Raw genomic sequence first — 20,164 nt, forward strand, 5'->3', positions numbered from 1 at the left:
AAAAAGAAATATCATTTTATCACTAGATAATATTGAATTATATAAACTTGCTACCTTTTAACCAAGCCCCCATTATTAGATATTTAGGTTGTTAGTTTTAACCTATTATTTCTGCATGCTTTTCTAAAATTAGAATCGCCAGGCAAGTGAGACATATTTGTAAGTTTTTAACATACACTGTCAGACTACAAGCTATAATTCCACTTTATCAAAAGAAAACTTCCCTTCCTGTACAACCTCATCAATTACTCTCCTTTAGTCCAAGTATAATCATATCTCTGTCTGTCTGTCCCTCTTCCTCTCTCTTTCTCTCTCTCACACTCACTCACACACACACACACACACACACACACACACACGACTGAAGTTTAAATTCCATGTCCTGGCATCCAAGACCAGCCTTGATTAGGTTTCAGCTACTTTTTCAGGCTCTGAGTCTCCCTTCTTGAATTCATGCATTACACAGCAGAGCCAAGCTGGATTACTCCTAATGTTCCCATTAAGACTCTCAAGTCCCTGTCTCTGTGTCCCTCCTTCCTGGAATATCCTCACCCACCGTGAACACCTGTTGAAAATGTAATTTTGCAGATCAGCTCAGAGAGGATTTGTCTCACCATTCTCCACACTCCATCATAATAATAGCTAAAGTTTACTGAAATGCACCAACCTGGTGGCTTATTTCATTTAACTTAAAACAGCCCTATGAGCTACACTGAAACAATTTCCCCCTTGGATGCAGATGAGGACACTGAGGTTAAATAACTTGCTCAAGGCCAAAAAGCTAACAAGAGGGAGAGTTGGCTCCAAACACAGTATCTCTGCCTCCAATTAATCACTGTGCAGTTAACACAGAGAAATAGTTTAAGTTGGCTTTAAGTTTTCTCATTGTTAAAATGCATAAAGGTAAATTAGAAAACCACAAAAGTATTTTCAACTCTGATATGCTATGAGATTTTAAGAGTTTCTTAAATATTTCACATCTCAGTTTACAAGCCTTTGCATCCTTCAAAATGAGGATGAGTGTTTATTTACTGACTACTCAGACATTCTAAGATTCCATCCACTAAGTTTCCCAGGAGACCAGAATGAAAAGTCCAACACTGAATCAATGTCATAGCTATTACTGTACTTCTCAGTGATCGATTCATTGACTAACCCAAAATTCAAAGACAGGAATCAAGACAGCATTGAGAAAACAGTGTCATAAAGCTACTTTCCATCCAAGACTGAAATTTCTGGATGTTTCCGTGACAAATGCAAAAATATGCCTTCTCTTAATTTTTTCATTTGAGGGCTGCTATGCAACACTCCACACTCTCCTGGTTTTCTACTCAGGAGGCAAAACAACACAGAACAGGAGCCAGAATAGCAGAGTGGACCCATCAGAAGCTGGAAGTCAGAGGCCACAGTGGAGCAGATGGACCTCTGTCCCACCCAGACTCGTTTCCGGATCTGAGAGGCAGACGTTCATCTCTGTCTCTAAGGAGAGTGGCGGCAGACAGAACCAGGAACCACGTCAGGAAAAGCCAGGTCCTTGAAGTTTTGCTCAGCTGACAGACAGAGTCTAAACTCTGAAAGCTAGAAACCCATTCCTTCCAGAAGAGATTCCTGTCAAAGCAGAGATAACTTTGGGTATCAAACTAATGGGAGTATAAAGAGCTTTTCACACCAGAGAACTCCCAGGGTATCTCATAAGTGAACGAGAGCATCCTCAGAGTACTTTAATTTACACATCTACATGCTAAAAATCTGGGAAGCACTAGGCCACAAAGACTTTGTGAGGTCAGATACAGCATTTTATTCAACTTAAAATCCCCAGCACTTATCAGAGAACTAGACACAGAGTCAATAATGAAAATACGAAGAACAGGAAGGGAGAGAGAATCCCAAAGACTGAAGTCCTCAGGAGCTGTATTACCACTGTTGGCTGTTTCTTGTGATTCTAATGTCAGTTAGCATCAGCCCCAGTATAGATACCCGGGAAGAGCTACCCACCAGACACTGAAATTTCAAGCCTAAGGACAAACATCTAGAGAGAATTTGGAACAGCCGTTAATAAATATAAACCAGCTTTACGTAGCGAACACTGGCGTGTGATGAGGGATGTGTGCACTGCTCTGCTTACCCAAACCCCAGAACGATTCTCAGAAACAGATGTGACATTTCAAGCTGCAGGGGAACAGATGCACAGGAGGGCAAACAGTCTGTGTCACACAGCCAATCAGCGGTGGAGACTGACTTTTAGGTCAAGATTTACCTGGCTTGAGAACCAGTGCTCCGAAGCAACATCAAAGACTCCAGAAGGAGGCAAAGCTTTGACAATAGGTTCACGAGATGATGATGCAGATGCAACATTCAGCAAATGATTCAGGAGTGATTCCAAGTCCCTAAAATGTGGCTTGGGTTCTCTCCACATGGCATCATGATCAGGGGCTTCTACAGCGGTGACCTCAAACTTGCCTGACCACATGTTCTGAGAAATAAGGCAGTATGAGAGTTCTTTAGCCTAACTACTGATGAAGATCCTACTTACAACAGATTTATTTTCAAGAATCAAAAGAAGCACTTGGGCATGAGCTCATACTGTGCTTCTGCTGTCAGCGGAAATGATGCACATAAACATGAACATGAGATTCTAAGAGGACAGTCTCCTTTCATCCTCTTCCCAAACATCACATTTATGATGCACTGCCAGGGAGGGCCATGAGCAATCCCAGCAAGAATTTCCATCACAGACCCACCTTGCTCTCCTGGCCTATAAGTTCAAGTCCTCAACTCACAAGGCTCCCTTAATCCCTTGTGAAGTGAACCATTCCAAGACCCATAGGGCCTCTCACCTGATCAGTATCCATTGAATCTCATCCTTCTCAACCCAAGTTAATGGCTCCCCTGAAAAAGTAGCTTTCTGTTGCCACTTAGCAAGCAGCTCAGCTCTCCATGAAGGTCTCCAAGGATGCTGGGGGTAGGGTCATTCCCGGCCAACCTCAGGACCCAGACAGAACAGGCAGGGCTCAGTAGGAAGCTCATGATGGTGATTTTCCTAAGCAACCAGAAAGCTCTTCTAAAGAAATCCAAACAAGAGGAAAGCTTCATTCACAAAGCAGTTCACTGCAGCATTATTTACAACAACAAAAGAGGACTGGTGAATATATTAAAGGTCCAGCAGGGAAGAACTCTGAATGACTTAAATGGGACATTCTCACATGATGAAGACTACATCTCACATGAAGACTACAGACAAGACTTATGGAAGGTACTTATTGTCACTGGAAAATGTTCCCTTATAAAGGCACCTGACAAAAACACAAAGCATAGAAGTATATAAGTCACGCAATTTTAATTTGTTAAAAGTTCACAGAAAATGAGGTGGAAAGGAAATGCTCAAATGTTAATGATCCTACTATACTCTGATCACTCTGATCAGAGTTACTATTTTTCATTTCTGTTCCTTTTTCAAACCTCTTAAACAGCTTCCAAATGATCTGTAGTTGGCAAATAATCCTTCTAAAAGTAGGGGAAATGCAGAACTTCAGGAATTAAGCACTAAGTTGACTACTGGGTCAGCAAAGATGAAGGATGAGTGATTCATTTGGATATTTTTCAGTACAGAACTTTGCAGAATTCTCTTTCCTTCTCCAAAGATCCTAACAAGGCCAGGTTTCTGCTAAGGGTTTACTGGTTACTCTGTTGCAGTTTACTACAGGGCAGAACTGCCTAGTGGTCAGTTCCTGCCATTTGGTGAAAATCAATGCTTTTGTGGATTTTCTGGGCAATTGAGAGCCCTCATACTTTATCTTGCAGCAAGAGACATGGCAAATTATTGACTACTTACAAAGATACTTTTACAGCAGTTTCTATAGTTTAAACAATGTGTCCCAAACAGCAAAGCTATTTAGGAACATTCTTCTCTAAACATTTCATGAAATATTTCATTATAAATGTTTTATAAAATGTTAAAATATAAAATGTTAAAACAGTTTTAAATACAAAGTTACATGCTTAGTAAAAAAAGAAAAGTGATCTAAACCACCAAAGTGAAAAAATAATTTTTTTTCTCTAAAAAATTATTTTAAGAAGCCACAAGGTCAAATTGACAATACTCAGTAAATCTATTACCAATAACTAAAAATAAAATTAAATAGCACAACAAAAATCCTAACAAGTTGTCCGGCCTCAGCACAGCCTTAGGGCGTTAAAGAAAGTCTGAGCTGTGTTCATCCACCACCTCTCCTCCTTAAGTGGTGTGCTGGGTAATTGTAATTTCCTAGGACAACTCCGCCGGGCAATGACACCCAGGCTGTGTGGTCAAGTACCAGTCTAGATGTTGCTGTAAAGGAATATCTTCATTCTTAATTTTTTCTTTTTTTTTTTTGGCCATGCTGGGCCTCTGTTGCTACACACCAGCTTTCCCTAGCTGTGGGCAGCCAAGGCCATGCTCTAGTTTCTCTTGTTGGGGAGCTTGGGCTCTAGGGCGGGCAGGCAGGCTTAGTTGCCCCAAGGCATGTGGAGTCTTCCTGGACCAGGGATCAAAGCTGTGTCCCCAGCACTGGCAAGCAGATTCCTAACCACTGGACCATCAGGGAAGTCCCAAGGTATTATTTCATGTGATAAATAATTAAATCAATAGACTTCAAGTAAAGTAGATTACCCTCCAGAACGTGTGTGGGCCTCATTCAATCAGCTTCACGATCTTAAAAGGTTTCCCAAGGAAGAAGGAATTCCCCCAGGCCTGCACTATGGAAACCCTGCCTACAGCAGAATTTGGACTTAAACGGAAGCATCAGCTTTTAGCTGAGTATCCAGCCAACTGCTGGCCTGTCATATGCATTTCCCACTTGTCAGCCCCTATGAGAACCTATGTCAATTCCCTAAAATAAATCTCAGTATCCCCCCATTCCCTTCCCCCTCTCTGTCTCTTCTGCTCCATAGAGAGATAGATGGATCTAGATGTATATACATCTATATATCCCATCAGTCCTATTTCTCTGGAGAACTCTGACTAATACAGGCAGAGTGGCCATAATTCTTAATTAGCTTGAGGCAGGCCCAGTTTACACCTGTTGTGGTCTAATTAAGAGCTACCCTTTTCCCTCTGAAATGTGTCCTGGCTGGCGTAATAAATCACATGATCTCTTTACACACAGAGCTAAAGATAGATTTATGATATTCCTAAGTAATGAGCTCTTTTCACTTAAAATGTTGTGTTTCAAACTTCCTGGTGACCCGCAATAAGAAATGTATTTTCTATCACAAAACATAACTGACGCTCGTGACGTGCAATGCAATGATCTCTATTATATTTTATAATGTGTCATTTCAAATGCTCTCTGCAACCCACTGACTTCACAGCATGATCCATGGATGGGATCATAACTCAGTTTGAAAAGCACTGACTTAGACGAATGCAGGGCTGGCTGGCAGGCAGTGTCCGTAACTGCCCCAGGACACAGAGTGACAAAGAAGAGGCAAGAGCAAGGCCCATGGGTCAGAGAGTCTACTTGGTCTACGCTTCAAACAGTCTTCAACATCACTTTTTCTAAGTACAAATAAGTGAAAGTGAACGTCACTCAGTTGTGTCCAACTCTTTGTGACCCCATGGACTATACAGTCCATGGAATTCTCCAGGCCAGAATACTGGAGTGGGTAGCCGTTCCCTTCTCCAGGGGATCTTCCCAACCAAGGGATCGAACCCAGGTCTCCCACACTGCAGGCAGATTCTTTACCAGCTGAGCCACCAGGGAAGTCCCCAGAAATAATATATATAAACACACTTTAATGGCATCATCTTTTAGGATTTTAAATAGCTCAGTTAGAATTCCATCACCTCCACTAGCCTTGTTGGTGGTAATGTTTTCTAAGGCCCACTTGACTTCACACTCCAGAACTGATGCTCTCGAACTGTGGTGTTGGAGAAGACTCTTGATAGTGTCTTGGACTGCAAGGAGATCAATCCAGTCCATCCGAAAGGAGATCAACCCTTAATATTCACTGGAAGGACTGATGCTGAAGCTCTGATACTTGGGTCACTTAATGCAAAGAGCCGACTCATCGGAGAAGACCCTGATGCTGGGAAAGATCGAAGGCAAAAGCAGAAGGGGCAGCAGAGGATGAGATGGTTGGATGGCATCACCAACTCAGTGGACATGGGTTTGAGCAAACTTGTGGAAATGGTGAAGGACAGGGAAGCCTGGCATGCTGCAGTTCATGAGGTCGCAAAGTGAGTCACAACTTAACAATGAATGAAATATAAACACATCAATTAAGAATATGATTCTGAAGTGTTTTCCTATAGTGTATCTCCAGTTTTTTGTGAATCTTACAACAGAGAAGAGGCAAAATGAATAATACTGGCATCCTATTGGGCTATGCTATCCCTAGCTTCACTCTTCTCCAACTCAGTTAATTTCCCTTACAGGAAGACGTACAAAGTCCAGATTCCACCTGTGGCCATTCAATAAATATCCATGAACTGCCTGTCAGACACAGGGCAAGGCAGGATTTCCCTGTTGCAGAAACCAGTATTCGGGAAACCAAGCAATCACAAGGGGAGAGCTGGAGAGCTGACGTGTATTACGCCGGCGGGTCCAGAGCAGTTAACACTCCAAGCTCTGAGTTCTGAACAAAGGGGTCACAGAGTTTTTATAGACAGACTCTTGTGGGCAACACTAGCTGCTAATAGGCTGGTTTCAACTAAGCGGTTTCACGCACGGGAACAGCAGTCAAGACGCGGAGGAGGATGTCTGACCCGGACAGGCATGATTAAGCAGGTTTGCAGGGGCTGGGTGACAGCAAAGAGCAGGACAAGGGTGAGATAAGCTCCAGCTTCTAGTACTGCAAGGCCCCACTTTCTGAGACTACGTGACCTACGTGAGCTAGACTCTACAAGGAGAAGCCAAGTTACAGAGGCAGAAGGAGCAGGCGGTGATGTAAAACTTGAACTTTTCCTGTTCATCCCTAGCCACCAAGTCCCAGCAGCCCTCAGCAGCCACAGCCCTGTGTCTGCACGCAGGCCCCTCGGCCTTTCGTCTCCTTCACTGCACACCTTTCTGCTCCCGCTGCTAGCACACGCATCCGCACGTGCAGCCTGGTCCCAGCATCTCACCGCAGCCTCAGGCCAAGTATCCTTCTCCCCGATCCCAGGCGCCCCGCCAAGTTTCTCCTTATCAAAGCCTGCATCCCTTCTTCTTAAAACTGCCACTGCGTGCAGATGACATAATGCTATACATAGAAAACCCTAGAACTGCTACCAGAAAACCACTAGAGCTCATCCATGAATTCAGTAAAGTTGCTGGATACAAAATTAATATACGGAAATGTGTGGCATTTCTATACATTGACAACAAAATACCAGAATGAGAAATTAGGGAAACAATCCCCTTTGCCATGTTGTCAAAAAGAATAAAATACCTAGGAATAAATCCACCTGAGGAGGCAAAAAACCTCTACTCCAAAAACTCTAAGACACTGATGAAAGAAGCTGAAGCCCACATGAATGGAAAGATGCACTGCGTTCTTGGACTGCAAGAGTGAGCATCGTCATAGTCACTTGCTTCCCAAGGCAACCAATCTGCAGACTCAATGCAATCCCTATCTTATTACCAGCGGCACTGGTCATAGAATTAGAACAAAACAGTAAGGCTGCCCTCGGGAATTGAAAAAGTGAATCGGGTCAGGGAAGCCCAAGCAGAGGCAGGCGGGAATGGACCGGAAGTGTCAGGTGAAGGGGGCAGGGCACGGGCGGTTCAGGTATGAGCGGGTGTGGACAGCGGAGGATGCAGTCAGGGCAGAGATGAGGTGCTCTTGATGGAGAGTCAACCACACATGACAAGGAAGGCCAAAGACAAAGTGATCAAGCCACAAAGTACAGCTCAAAGCTCTGTTCTGCCGCACTGGCTGGGGGACCCCGACAAAGGTCACCTCCCCATCTCAATGTCAGGCTCTGCAGCTGTCAGAGAGGAAGGAAGACCAGCGCTTGGTGGACGGCAGAGGCAACGGGCGGCGCAGGAAGGCCAAGAGGGCTGACTGCGGGCTCCCCGGGGCCCTGTCTGCAGCCGCCCCACTCCCGGGCCGTCAGGCGTCCCCGCGTGACTGCAGAGCTGCCTCAGTCTCCAGTCTCTGTGATTAGGAAGGCACAAGGTGTGGCCCAGAGGAAAGGGAAATGCAGATTCAGTGTTTTGAGAGTGACTGTCACTCAATTAAATACAAATACATTTTTAACCAAATGATGGTGTTTCAGAAAGCTTCCTCTTCAAGTCTGTTTGGAGACCAAAATTTAAGATCTCCAAAACTTGCTGATGTAAATTCCATAAACCCAAGTAAGCAGACAATTGCTCAATTACCATACACATGGTCACTTGCCAATAAAACAGGAGGAAGCTAAAAAAAATAATGCAAATGCCTTATGCAGGCCTACTTGGCTTCAGCAAGAGACTGAAAGGGACTCAACAGAGAATAAAACACCAAACTGAAACTTATTAATACAAAACCAGGCATCTTTTCTAATTAATTTTGCAGACAAGAGCTGAATAAATTAAAATTGAATATCTTCTTATCTAAAAAGTAGAAAATGATTTTTTTCAATATCTAGGCTCTCAGCAATAAGAAACTACTAAATAGCAAGCCACAAAATTAATGTAATTAAATTCAAAGTGATATTAAGATTACAACATTAAAAGTGAAATTTGACTAAAACAAAAACTGAAGCATTATTCTTCGTGATATATTCAGATAAAATCATTTTATCTAAGCCTCAAAGAATGTTCTGTTCATTCTTTTGAAAAACATATTTCTATTGAGTTATGCAATATCAATGGGCAGGCAAATTATCTGAGATGGAAAAATATCAGTTAATGGAAAAATGAGAAAGTTAATAAACGGAGTCAAACTGAGTAGTTATGAGTGCTGCTGGAAATACAATTCATAGAAGTAAAATGCCATTGTTATGACTGAGCATAATAAACCGATTACTTGTCTTAAAGGCTATGTGTGATAGAAATCATTTAAATCAATTGAGTTACTGTTTCTTAGCAATTTGATAAAAAGGGAAAACAGTGTAACGGGGAGTCAAGTGCTCCTTTGGGAGGTGAGAAACAAGCCGGCTGGGTTTCCAAGTGCACTTTAATCTGTTTGTGTATCTTCCCCTTGTTTAAAAAAAAAAAAAGAAAGGAAAGATTTCCTAAATCAAGCTGCTAGAGTCCTGGAATTTGTAGAATTTAAATTATTATTACAGATTTGGTTACGATGGGTATTCTCTCTGCCCTCCAAGCCCCACCGGAATTGAGAGGCTGATCATTGCTCACTCTAACCCTGACTTCTGGAACTGTTAAATCCTTTGGGACCAGAACTTGGATGTGAAATCCCACTCGCTATGAAACTGGGTGGAAAGTGAGAACGGAGGCTCCAGAATATCTCCATGAACTAAGGCTGAGTGAAGCCATCCACGGGTAACCTTGGTTCGGCTTTTCCCCACTGCATCCTTTGTGAGCGTCAAACAATGTTCACTTTGGGGAAAGCAGAAATCGTAATGCATGGACTTAGTGACAAGACCACTTCCTTTTTTTAATTGAAATACAGTTGATTTGGGGGAATTCCCTGGTGTTCCTGTGGCTAAGGCTCTATGCTCCAATGTAGCGGGCCTGGGTTCAATCGCTGGTCAGCGAATTAGACCCCACATGCTGCAACTAAGAGTTTGCATGCCATAGCTAGAGGTTCTGCATGCTGCAACCTAAAGACCCCTCATGCCACAGCTAAAGACTAAAGATCTCACGTGCTACAACCAAGATTCAACACAGCCAAACAAAGAAATAAGCATTTTTTAAAAAAGAAAGAAAAGAAATAGGGGATTTACAATGTGGTGAAGTTCCAGATATACAGCAAAGCGACTGAGTTATACATACATACAGTGGTGCTGGTTGTGGTGGTTTGGTCACTAAGCCATGTCTGACTCTCGTAATGCCATGGACATAGCCTGCCAGGCTCCTCTGTGTGTGGGATTCTCCAGGCAAGAATATTGGAGAATGGAGTGGGTAGCCATTTCCTTCTCCAATACATACAAATGCATCTGTTCCTTCTCAGATTCTCTTCCCTTACAGGTTCTTGTCAGATACCCCATATAGTTCACTGTGCTATATGGTAGGTCCTTGTTGGCTATCTATTTTATATGTGGTAGTGTGTTTATGCTAATCTAAGACTCTTCCTTTTACAACCTATAATTACTAACTAACTGTCCTCACGAATATTAAGTATCAATAATATCCTAAGGCAGAGTTCTGCAAACTTTCTCTGTAAAGAGTCAGAGTAAATATTTCAAGCTTTGTGATTCAGAAGGTTTCTGTGGCAGCTATTCACCTCTGCCTTGTGTGGTAAAAGCTGTGTCCCATTAAAACTGAACAAAATCAGAACCTCCCTCCCTCCTCCCATCCCAGCCCGTCCCTGTCAAGAGGGAAGGGACATATGTTTACCTGTGGCTGATTCATGTTGATGTATGGCAGAAATCAACACAATATTCTAAATGTTGTAAATTATCCTCCAAATAAATATAAATGAATAAATTTTTAAAAAACCAACAAAATCAGGCAGCCAGCCTACAGGTTGGGCTTTGCTGACCACTGCTCTGACAATCAACTAAAGGAATAAAAATGGGCTTAAAATCTAAGTGAGCTTTCCATGTTTTTCTGCCTTGGACATCCTCAAGGAAACAATCTTTTTTGTTACACAAGTTCCCCAAATTCTTTAAAGACTCGATGAGTTTACCCTTGAAAGATGGCAAGTTATCCCTTGAGTCAACTTGTGATTCTGTCCTTTAGCTGGAGGGATGGCATAAAGTCTTCAAGTAAATTAAAAAGAGTACACCTGAAATTGAATTGCTGGCTCCAGACTCTTACTTATCTCATTTAAGACTGGTCAGGGGCCTTGGCTTTAGTGACGGGTACACAGTTGAGATGAACAAATATACAACAGTAACAGCAGTCATAAAAATAAAGCATTAGAAAGGCAGAGAGTGAAATCCACCTTGGTAATCCATTCATGAAGATAAGCACTAACCCAACACACCTAGGGATTAAAGAAATCCAAGGTCTAAAAGAAATGTCATATAATCTTGCTATCTCTGCTTTATATCTTATTATTAATCTTCATGGAGATCTTCAGCTTTTTTAAGCCCCAAACTCTCTGCTTCAGGCACACTTTATAGTGGGATTAATACAAACTAGGGCCCCATGAACTTCCTGGGTCTTTGTAGGTCAATATAAATATTCATCACCTGCAGCCTATACAAGGTTTTCCTGGAAGTCAGGTTGACTTAGCAGTGTGCAAGACCCTTAAACCAGAGGTCCCCAACTTCTGGGGTTTAATCTGAAGTGGAACTGATATAATAATAATAGAAATAAAGTGCACAATAAATGTAATGTGCTTCAATCATCCTGAAACCATCCCACCCCTGGTCTGTGGAAAAACTGTCTTCCGCAAAGCTTGTCCCTGGTGCCAAAACGGTTGGGGACCATGCACCGCCTTAAGCCACTTTTAAGAATGCTACATGGAAATGAACATAGCATACTACTATGAAATTTAAGAACGTTTAACAGGAACAGAAATGTTAAGTGTTCATGAAAGCTGTTTTATCATTAAATGCTTATGTAAGGAAAATGAAATCCAGAAGTCATAATAAGGGTTCTGGTTTCCCAAGGAGTTTATATAGAGAACACTAATAATTTAATATAGAATATGGATTGGGGGAGGGAAGCAGGAAGCCTGCACTAAAGGGCTTTCAGATTTGGTGAATGTAAGTCAGAAGTCTCACGGGGAGGGGGCCAGGGAGAGGCCAGAGCCTCTCTGAACACTCCTTTGCTTTGCTGATAATTTCTGAATACTGGAATGATGTTTGGCCAGGACGTCCAAATATTAACAAATGTTTTCTTCTCCAAGCCGAGTGATTTCCTAAAAGCTGTAACAGGCACACCTGTGTTGCAAAGACTGAAAGCACTCTATGTGTGGTGGTTCCAGCTCTGCTAGTAACACATACCACAAAGGCAATTCTCAGCAAAGTTATGTCAATAAAAACAAACAAACAAATGGAATTTTGATTCAGAAAAGAACCCGAACACATTCCCTAAGCAAACTACATTATGCATGTTACTGCAAGCGGGGGATGAGCCCTCTTGGCTGGAGTGATCCCCAGGGCGGCAGGGTCGGTAGGCCAATCAGATGCTTCCTGGGGACCTGCAGGCACAAAGAGGCAGACGCTGCTCGAAGCTGCATCTTTGCTGCGGCGCACGGCGCCTTCTGATGACGTGATACACCCCGTCACACGGGGAGGGCGACCGGATTACAACAAGGCACCAAGTCGGAGAGATGCTCGGTGGTGTTACAATGGACAAGTTTGTGTTCTCTGTTGGGGAGAGAGGAAGCTTGTTTAACTTCTTCACGGAGGCTGGTTATTGTTACAGCTATTCCTAAGTATCATTTTTAAGATAACTCATTTGTGGCTGTGCTGGGTCTGCTGCTGCATGGGGGGCTCTCTAGTCACAGCCGGGGCCTCTCAGGCAGTGGCCTCTCTTGTGGCGCGCGGGCTCCGGGATCGTGGGCTCCAGCGCGCAGGCTCAATTGTTGTGGGGCGCGGCCTTAGTTGCTCCGAGGCACGTGGGATCATCCTGGGTAAGGGATGGAACCCAAGTATCCTGCATTGGCGGGCGGTTTCTTTATCACTGAGACACCAGGGAAGCCCCTAAATATTTTTTTTTTAAAGTAACTGCTTCTCTAGCCTAGTAAATGGCTTCTTCAGGGTATGAGGTTATCACTACATAAAATACATTTACTAAGTAATCTAAAAGATATGGAATAGTATTATGAAATACAGTTATCCAGTATGAGGCAACCATTGAGACAGGTGAATTATTCTCCTTCATGTGTCAAAGTGTATTACAAGGTGTTTTGATAGGTAATGAGATCAGAGTTGGAAGGAGAATTTAGATAGAAACACAAACAGCTCATTTTGATCAAGATGAAAGACACTCTGCTAAGTGACATGCCCGAGGTGACGCCCCCATTGGGGGCGTAGAAAGGAGGCTAGGATTCTCAGCTCAGAGCCCCCCCCCCCACACACACACACACCCACTCAACAGGCACACAGGGGCACCTGCTGGTTTAAGGGGAAAGCAGCTTCTAAACCTACTACTACTATTTCTTCTCCTAAATTTAAGGAAGATGGTTCTCACCTAAATTTAAGAACAGCTATTGCTTAAATATCCACAGGGATCACCAGTGATACTGTATGCCATTATTAATAGAGCCAGAATCTGTTACTTTAGTTGGGCTCTTTTTGTTTTCAATTTTATTTTTTTTAGATTCTGTAAGTCAATTCTTTCCCATCCAGAGTGGTTTAAAACTGTGTTTTCTTTGGCAGCACATATACTAAAAAATTGGAATGATACAGAGAAGATTAGCATGGCCCCTGCATAAGGATTACATGCAAATTCATGAAGCATTACATATTTTTCTAGTGATTGCCAAGAGGGAGGCAGTGGTAGACAGTAAGAGTGGGAGTGTGGGATTAGCAGATGCAAAGTATTATATATAGAGTGGATAAACAACAAGGTCCCACAGTATAACACAGGAGAACTACAGTCTGTATTCTGTTATGAACCATAATGGAAAAGAATATGAAAAAGTATATATATGTAAACTGAGTCAATCTGCTGAACAGCAGCAGCTCAACACAACACCATAATCCAACTACAATTCAATAAAAATAAATGTAAAAGAAAAAAAGATTAACTACATAAAAATTCCCATCTATGCAACTGCGCTCATACTGCCTCTGTCCAGTATGTTTTCCATCATGTCTTTTCCTTTTCTGGTAAATTTCTCTCCTGATAACTCGATTCAGGAATCATTTCCTTTCTGCGTCTTCCCTGAGTCACATATTCCTCCTGCAAAGTTGGTAATGACATCTTTCATGCTCAGCTTTTACCTTAGCATTTCTGTGGCTACATTCACCTATCACACCCCTTGGTAGTTATTGGTTTACACATCTGTCTTCCATATCATATCTTTCAGAAGGGCAGAGTCCATTCTTTTCATGTTGCTATTTCCAGAATCCAGCAAACTATCTAAGTGGTATCCAATACATGTATTTTAATGCTGAAGAGTTGGACACGACTGGGCGACTGAACTGAACTCAACTGAATGCTGAATTTGAGAGTGTACAATTCAAAATTGAGTCAGTGGAATGGGTTTAATTATCTAATGAGAAACACAAACCTGTTACCAGCTGACAGCAAACTGTTCCCCATAGCTGTGATTTAGAAATGACCTTCATAATAGGTTAACAGTCTTAAAGTAGGAACTAAACTAAACTCAACAACAAAGTCAGCACCATTTCTTAAGAAATATCAAAAGAGCAGGTTGTACAAAAGCAATGACGACCAGGAATTCATTTCTAAATTTGAAAAGGGAAATTAACCAAACGATTGTCTCAATAGCCGTTTTATCCTCTATTCCCTTGCTCCATCTTCAGGATCATTCTGCATGGTTGGTATTATCCAAGGCACATATGCAAGCTGCCTTGGCCAAATTTCCCTGGCTGCTGCCTAACCTCCAGCATGTGTTCTGGTACCCACCCTCTGCTCCCACCAAAGGTCAGACACGTCCATCTTTCTCAGCAGGATATGGACAGATCTGCACCTCTGAGGGATGTGGAAGAGCCCTGAGAAAGCATCTCACCAGTTTCTGTGAACCAGGACCCACTCAACAACAGTGACTCGTAGGTGATCTCATGCCTCACGGAAACCTCATCTGTCAGGCAGTTTCTGGGGTGGGTTGCTAAAATGCTAATTGCTTTCAAGGGACTGGTGGGAACCACGTGAGCTGTTTATGCCACAAGCCAAGTCAGTGTCCTGTACCGGATAAAGCACTGACGAAGCTTAGAGATATCTGATCCAGGTGGCTCTGCCCGTGGTTTGTTACACATGCTTAACAAAACAGCATGCTCATTTTCCCGAAGAAAGAAAAATGTATAAGAAACTAACTCAAGGGTCATAGAAATTAATTATCATTAATGTTAACATGAAAAGTTAAAAATAGGTTTTAAGGAGTTCTGTCTGTGGGATGGTGGTTTGTTTAAAACACAGCAAAGAAAAAAAAATCTTATACTGGAAGACGAATATATTGACCCACATGGTTATTCACACTCTTCCTCATCTTTCAAGTGGTAGAGACACGGACTTCCCCAGTGGTCCAGCAGTTAAGAATCTGCCTGCCAATGCAAGGGACACAGGTTCGATCCCTGGCCCCGGGAAGATTCCACATGCCTTGGGGCAACTAAGCATGTGTAATCTTTGAATCCAGAGCCCGGGAACGACAACGACTGAGCCCAGGCCCTAGAGTCCATGCTTTGCAACAAAAGAAGTCACTGCAGTGAGTAGCCCCAACGGCTGTGACCAGAGAAAGCCCAGTGCGGCAACAAGGACCCAGCACAGCCAAAGACAAATAACACTTTTTAAAATTAAAAGTGGTGGAGATTATAACAAAGTATATTTCAGGGGATCACTTGGACCTTGCAAAGCCAATGGTACCAGGGAAACCCCCAAAGTTAGTCCCAGATTTCAGATGCTTTGAACCACCTGCCTTGTGCCTAGTGGTATTTTTGTTCCTTTCTGACACTATAGATGTTCTTTTGTTCAACCATGACAAGGCAGCGTCTTTCCAAACCACAGCCATGGATATATGAAGTGTGGAGCAAGTTTGCTCCAGTGAGACTCCACTCTTCTGAAACTGTGGCCAGCACAAGGGGAATAAAATACAATTCTGCTATTCCAGTGATGCAGGACAGATTAGCTAAGGGCCTGGGGCATCTGTTCCTACTCCAGGGCTTCTGATTCTATGCCCATCCTGATTCAGATTCGCCAAGAACACACAAACATCCAGGAATGCAGTACCCAAGGCAAGTAACAAACTGAGAGGATGATCAATCTGTGGAACGCGGTCAGCACTCATTGTTGAATAAATTAGATCAGATGAAAACATATTTCAGAGTTGGGAAATGGCAGGATTATTCTAGGCTTATAATTTTACAAAGAGAACAAGTTAAACAGGCACCGTGGTTCTTCATGCTGAAATTGGCAGGAGGATCCATTTTCTCTCTCACACATCAGGAAAAAAAAGTTTCATTATTTTTTTCAACTGGGAATGTTCAGAATCAAAGATGTCACTGCAAAAATATTAAAACACAAGCCGCATTTATCCAAGTAAGTGTATTCTTTAGATTTTTTTCAAAGCCCAGTTGCAAGAGAGTATGTAGTGCTCTCCTGCTGAGAAAATTATGCCGTTACTATATGTAGCTTTGTCAAATATGTTTCCAAGACAGAACATCATCTAAGCCTGTGTGTTGTATTTCTTGTTGGCGAAGAGATAGTGAAGAAATACAAAGCTGATGCAATGCTTTAAAAAGGCAAAATAAGAAAAAACAGGCTAAAATTAAAATTCTATAAATGCAACTACATTTTATTTTGCAATGGAAAACCACATGTGCCAGAGAAATCACCTAGGGGGTCTAACTTTCTAATCAACATCAAGTATTCTCTATTGGCCGGAACACCAACCCAGGACGCGTTTTTCTGCTTTGCTCAAGAAACAGCAGACTCTCACTGGGTTCAGACTCTCACTTGTAGATTTAGGGGAGGTCCTGATTTCATTATAGCTCCTAGTGCCCTGTGTAAGACTTAGGGGCCTGGAGGGGTGATGGTCTCTGCCCGCTTGTTTTTAGATGTGCATGCTAAGTCACTTCAGCCTTGTCCAACTCTTTGCGACCCTACGGACTGCAGCCCACCAGGCCGCTTGTCCATGGGCTTCTCCAGGCAAGAATACTGGAGTGAGTTGCCACGCCCTCCTCAAAGGGATCTTCCCCACCCAGGGATGGAACCTGCGTCTCTTATGTCTCCTACATTGGCAGGCAGATTCTGTACCATCAGCACCACCTAGGAAGCCCTGTTTTTAGGTAAGTGATTTTCTTATGAGCAAAATAACTCAAAGCCTAAGGATACAAGATGAATAGAAATGCCAAAGATAGGAGATGATATCCCAGCATGAAGCACAAGAATAAATTATAAGAACTGAGCATTACTCACTGAGCAGTGACCCCTCAAAGAAGCATGTGTCCAAGAGCCCTCTGAGACCTCCTTGCATAACATGCAAATTAGATGGAGAAGGTAGGTGTGGCATCCCCTGTTTCTATAGCAACTAATGAAAGGACACCCTGTGCCAACATCACCAAGATAATACTCACAGGTCTCAGAGTTCCGGAGAGCCTGGGCCGTTAAAACGCCCTCTCCTCCATGAAAGGCTCCATTGAGACTTGGCCACACCTTCATCTCAGCTCTGCTAAGAACATTTATTTAGTCCTCAACGCTTTACAGACTCATGGGTCAGAAATTTTCCTCTCCTGCCTGTCAACGTATATGGAAATAATGTTCTTGGTGAAAACTCAAATGACCATACAGAAAAGTGTCTTACATTTTCAACTTGGTGCTGTTCAGCAAACCCACCCACACTATTTCCTTTTATTGCTTTTAGTTCAAGCAGGAAATGCTGAAATTCTAGACCTCCAATCCAGTGTGAAGGGGCCTCTTATGGCAAGATACAGCACAGGGACGCCCAACTCGGACTGAGGAGCTCTCCATAATGAATCTTTCCTCGTCCCCTACCCACAGAAACTTAAACAAGAGAGAGAGATAAGAACAGAGATGCAGATGGACAAAGATGCGGCACCACTGACCAACAAGATCTCAGAATTCTGGGACTAGAAGAACAAATGATCGTGTAAAGGCACACGTGAGATCCAACAGACAGTCCGCAGAAATAATCACTGTCCTCTTTAGTCACCGCCTCTGCTCTTTTACACACTCTAACCACTTGATTGGCACGTGGCTTATGCTGATATCATGCGAGATGGATCCTTTTGTTCCTATCGTACTGATGAAGACAGGCCACTGGGCTGACTGTCTGGACTTTTGCACCAGTGAATGTGTTTTCAAACCCAGAAGGGCTCCTTTGCTGACTTTAAAAACGGCATAGGTTCGCACTGTGGAAGTTCAACTTTTACTCTGTTAAGACAGCATAAGTAGTTAAAAAAACTTTTTTTTTGAACTTTGCTAATCACATGAGTTTGAGCAAGCTCTGGGAGTTGGCAGGGAAACCTGGTGTGCTGCAGTCCATGGGGTTGCAAAGAGCTGGACACAACTGAGCGCCTGAACAAACTGAATTATACTTAAATAAGTTAGGAAAAAGAGAAATGCATGTTTATTCATATGTAGAAATCACGATAGCTATTGAGTCTGCAGACAAAAGCCAGTACATACATGGAGCTAAGATTCCATGTAATCAATCCCAAGTTCCCCATGAATCCAAGGACAGTATGTTAAAAACACTGCCCCACAGTCTCTTATTTCTGTAGGTAAATTCTCACAAAGAAAAAATAATATGTGAGACTCAAGATATTCATCCACTTTGCCTGCTGAGGCAGAGATCTCAACCAGCACCAGATATAATTTGGGTCTTTGTAACTTTGGAGAAATATGGAAAATTTGGGGAAAGCCCAGACAAGAGCAATGAAAATGATAAAAGGGCTGGAAGGTAGGAGAAAAGGCTGACGAACGAGGATTAATTAGCCTGGTGAAGAAAAGCCAGTGGGGAACTTAATATTCTCCTTGAAATATAGCAAAGGCTGTTATACAAAATATGATCACCATGATTCACAATTCCACAGAGAACGAAAACAGAGGAAACAGCCTTATGGAAAAGCACGACGAATATAGATTAAGTATAAAATAAATCTTTCATTCTAAGAGTTGGAGGCACTAAAATAGACGGTGGCTTGAGGACTTTGTGCTTTTGCCTTCCTGCACTGCCTACTCACGTTCTGTCTGCTCTTCTTGCTCAATTTAAATACCACCTCCCTCACAAAACCCCAAGTCTCTCTTTATGCACAAAATATTTCTCAAATTTTAGCGAGCATCGGTAACACCTAGAGGGATCATTAAAATACAGATTCCATCCCCAGAATACGTTCAGACGGGGCCAATGAAACTGCACGTCCAACAAGCGGCAGACCAGAAGACACACTTCCAGAAGCAATGAACTAGATGCAGTCTTTCCCTACTTCAAGTCTCATAAAAATACATCTACTTCTCTGGGCAACTATCATTGTTCTCGTATAAGGTGGCACTAGTGGTAAAGAACCCGCCTACCAATGCAGGAGACAGAAGAGATGTGGGTTCAGTCCCTAGGTTGATCCCTGGATCAGGAAGATCTCCTGGAGAACGGCATGGCAACCCACTCCAGTGTTCTTGCCTGCAGAATCCCATGGACAGAGGAGCCTGGCAGGCTAAAGTCTGTAGGATCACCAAGAGTCAGATATAACTTAGCACACGCACTCATGGCAGCTAATGCACTTTTCTACTAAACTTTAGTCTGATTCAACTTTGAACTTTCTACAGTACCTGGCACAATGTGAACAGCATGCACACCCTAAGTAATACCATCCTTCAATGTTCCCTTAAAAGTGGGTCATTCTATGAAATAACGCCATCAGCAGCAACGCGGACAGACCTAGAAATTATCACATAAGTGAACTAAGTCAGGTAGAGAAAGCCACATATTATATGGTATCACTTACATGTGGAGCCTAAAAACATAATACAAATCAGCTTACGAAACAGAAACACACTCACAGACACAGAAAACAAAGTTATGGCTATGCAAGGAGAAGGGGGAAGAGGAAGGATAAATCAGGAGATGGAATTAACATATATGCACTACTATACATAAAATAGATAAGCAACATGGATGTACTCTATAGCACATGGAACTATATTCAATACCTATATTGAATACCTGCAACAACCTATAATGAAAAAAAGTATGAAGCTATAAACCTGAAGATAACACAATATTGTAAATCCACTATAGTTAAAAAAATTTGTTTAAAAAGTGTATCATTCTGACTTTGTAACTTGCCTAGAGATTTTCCTAGCTTCATCATTTCTTGTGTATTATTTTTTCCCATTTCTTTGCCTAAGTGTCTCCACAGCTTTAAGAGCTTCCAATCTATGTACATGAAATTGTCACATATACCAACTGTATCTAACATTCAATATCAAGAAAAAAATCTAGT

At 42.4% G+C, this 20,164-nt stretch overlaps 1 protein-coding gene, 1 non-coding gene and 1 pseudogene across 3 annotated transcripts in view; 1 reads left to right on the forward strand and 2 right to left on the reverse strand.

Annotated features, from left to right (window-relative positions):
- Positions 1-2,470, reverse strand: part of LOC136168686 (septin-2-like) — a 28,815-nt pseudogene extending 26,345 nt beyond the window's left edge.
- The window catches only part of FAT3 (FAT atypical cadherin 3), a 624,278-nt gene that overhangs the window by 541,800 nt on the left and 62,314 nt on the right, over positions 1-20,164 (reverse strand). The gene's annotated exons all lie outside the window — the stretch shown is intronic.
- LOC136170064 (U6 spliceosomal RNA) lies at positions 13,384-13,492 on the forward strand. Its single transcript, XR_010663521.1, has one exon. It is a non-coding gene; the product is annotated as a U6 spliceosomal RNA (small nuclear RNA).

The sequence above is a fragment of the Muntiacus reevesi genome, chromosome 5 (assembly GCF_963930625.1).
Source record: "Muntiacus reevesi chromosome 5, mMunRee1.1, whole genome shotgun sequence".
NCBI classification, from domain to species: domain Eukaryota; kingdom Metazoa; phylum Chordata; class Mammalia; order Artiodactyla; family Cervidae; genus Muntiacus; species Muntiacus reevesi.